The sequence below is a fragment of the Schistocerca piceifrons genome, chromosome 1 (genome assembly GCF_021461385.2).
Source record: "Schistocerca piceifrons isolate TAMUIC-IGC-003096 chromosome 1, iqSchPice1.1, whole genome shotgun sequence".
Taxonomy (NCBI): domain Eukaryota; kingdom Metazoa; phylum Arthropoda; class Insecta; order Orthoptera; family Acrididae; genus Schistocerca; species Schistocerca piceifrons.
Window position 1 is genome coordinate 1,240,416,649 of NC_060138.1, and position 2,664 is coordinate 1,240,419,312.

At 41.8% G+C, this 2,664-nt stretch overlaps 1 non-coding gene across 1 annotated transcript; it reads left to right on the forward strand.

Moving 5' to 3' along the window:
- The first annotated feature begins 891 nt into the window (after positions 1-891).
- Positions 892-966, forward strand: Trnas-cga. The gene has a single exon. It is a non-coding gene; the product is annotated as a tRNA-Ser (tRNA).
- The last annotated feature ends 1,698 nt before the right edge of the window (positions 967-2,664 follow it).

Below are 2,664 nucleotides of genomic sequence, written 5' to 3' on the forward strand. Positions count from 1 at the left end.
GCCCACTGGCTGGCCGGTTTTAAGCGCCTTTTTGCGGTCCAGAGAAAGAAAACCTTTTATCCATTTTGGTTAGACAACACAGCCAAAAGTTTTATGAAATGATTTTATTGTAGCATTGCTAGTTTTGAGGCTGAGCTCATCGTCAGATGCTACCGTTGCCTGTTTGCAAGTTCTACATTTGTGTCATAAAATATAACAAAGTTCTTGCGATGCATAGTTTACAAAAGGTTTTACATTTGCATCTTAAAACATAAACAAGGTTTTGTAATTACATAGTTTTACACTTTTATATGCTCTATACGTCGTACTTACTTCCTGTGAAGACATTCTTTACATATTATAAGACAGGGATTTCCTTTTCTTTTACAGTCCTTACTGATCAATGAACTGAACTAAATATAAGATACTGAATACATTTGTTTACATTGACTGCTGATTTGATGTGAAAAAGAACGTGATATGTGAAAAGCTATGGCACACTTATGGAGTTTCTCCAAAGATACTTCTTCATGGAATGGATAATGTTATACAGTTAGACATTTAATTATTTAGGTTTTAAAGATGCCAGTAATCGCCAATGAAGAATTTTGAGTCAACTAATTATTATCAGAATGAGATTTTCACTCTGCAGCGGAGTGTGCGCTGATATGAAACTTCCTGGCAGATTAAAACTGTGTGCCGGTCCGAGACTCGAACTCGGGACCATTGCCTTTCGCGGGCAAGTGCTCTACCAACTGAGCTACCCAATCACGACTCATGCCCCGTCCTCACAACTTTACTTCTGCCAGTACCTCGTCTCCTGCAAGGTTCGCAGGAGAGCTTCTGTAAAGTTTGTATGGCAGGAGACGAGGTACTGGCAGAAGTAAAGTTGTGAGGACGGGGCGTGAGTCGTGCTTGGGTAGCTCAGTTGGTAGAGCACTTGCCCGCGAAAGGCAAAGGTCCCGAGTTCGAGTCTCGGTCCGGCAAACAGTTTTAATCTGCGAGGAAGTTTCAACTAATTATTATTTCTGTCATTTCAAATTATAAGAGTTAAATGAAATTTTGGAGCTACGTTTGATTTTTTAATTATAATTGATCATCCATTATGCATCAGGTTTATTGTGAATGTGGTTGTATATTTATAACTCTTCTAACAAATTCATCTGAGCTTCTTTTTCGAAAACATGTAATATATCTAAGTTTTCTTCGTTGCTTATCTCTGTGTTTCCGTGTTACCCCCAGTGAATAGCAAAAGTTGACTTATTTAGGTTGTTGAGCCTGAGAGAATCCAAATGGCTCTGAGCACTATGGGACTTAACATCTGTGGTCATCAGTCCCCTAGAATCAGTCCCCTAGAACTTAGAACTACTTAAACCTAACTAACCTAAGGACATCACACACATCCATGCCCGAGGCAGGATTCGAACCTGCGACCGAAGCAGTCCCGCGGTTCCGGACTGAGCGCCTGAAGCGCTAGACCACCGCGGCCGGTTGAGAGAATCCACGTGTTTACAGTATCGTACGCTGAAACTCCTTCCAGTTTGGCCATGTAAAATTTGGGGCATGCAAAACAGTTTAGTTTATAAATGCCAGACCTGTGATGTACTTATGTTTTTAAATCTAAATTGTGAACAATTTTGTTTTTCATTTTATTGTTCGTGGAAAAACTTATTTTGATATTTTTGGCATGAAGTTTGCAATCCAATATGGTACTTTACCAGTGAACGGTATGCAGACATATTTCACACTTGGAGGACGACGGTTCAAACTCGTGGTTTCCCTAAATCGCTATACGCAAATGCTGGGGTGGTTCCTTTGAAAAGGCACGGCCAACTTCCTTCCCAATACTCCCCTAAACCAATGGGACCGATGACCTAGCTGTTATGTCCCCTCACCCAAATCAACCACCAACCAACGGAGTTTTGAGAAGCTATTTGTGCTAAAGTGCTGTCTGATACGGATTTAGAAATATCTTTGTTACTGTATTTGTTTTTAACTCTATTGTGTAGTTTAGTGATGGTGTCAGAACAGCAACCATTATTGTGGGCTATTAGTTTGACTCTTTTTAGTTTGCGTAGTTTATCTTTAGTGTCCAAAGAAATCGTCAGGAGAGCTTAGTGACTCCAAACGTGAACCAGCCATTGGATGGTACTTGAGATACAGATCCACCAGACACGTTTCAAAAGTGGAGAAAAATTACAGCTAAACCAAGACCAGACAGACATTATGTACTGGCTGACAGGGACTGTCGAGTACTGCGAAGGACGGTTGCAAAAAGCCCATGAAGTCATCTAAAGAAACCACTTGTGATTTCCAAAGGACTACCAGCAGTCCACCTAGCACAGTGAATGTGCGTAGGGAGTTAAAGAGAATAGGGTACAGTGATCGAGCAGCTCCTCATAAGGCTCACATTTCCGTAGTGAATACTAAGCGACTGGAAACGAGCGATTTTCAGTGATGACTCACGCTGTACCCTGTGGCAATCCGATGGAAGGGCTTGGGTTCTGCGAATGCCTCTAGAACGTTACCTGCCATCATGTAAAGTGCGGGAAAAGTGGCGTTACGGTGTGGTAGTGTGTCTCGTGGTTAGGGGGGGGGGGGGGTGATCCCTTATTGCGTTTAAGAAAACGCTGATTGCGGAAGGATACGAACCTATTTTACACCACTCCGTACTGTGTACAATAC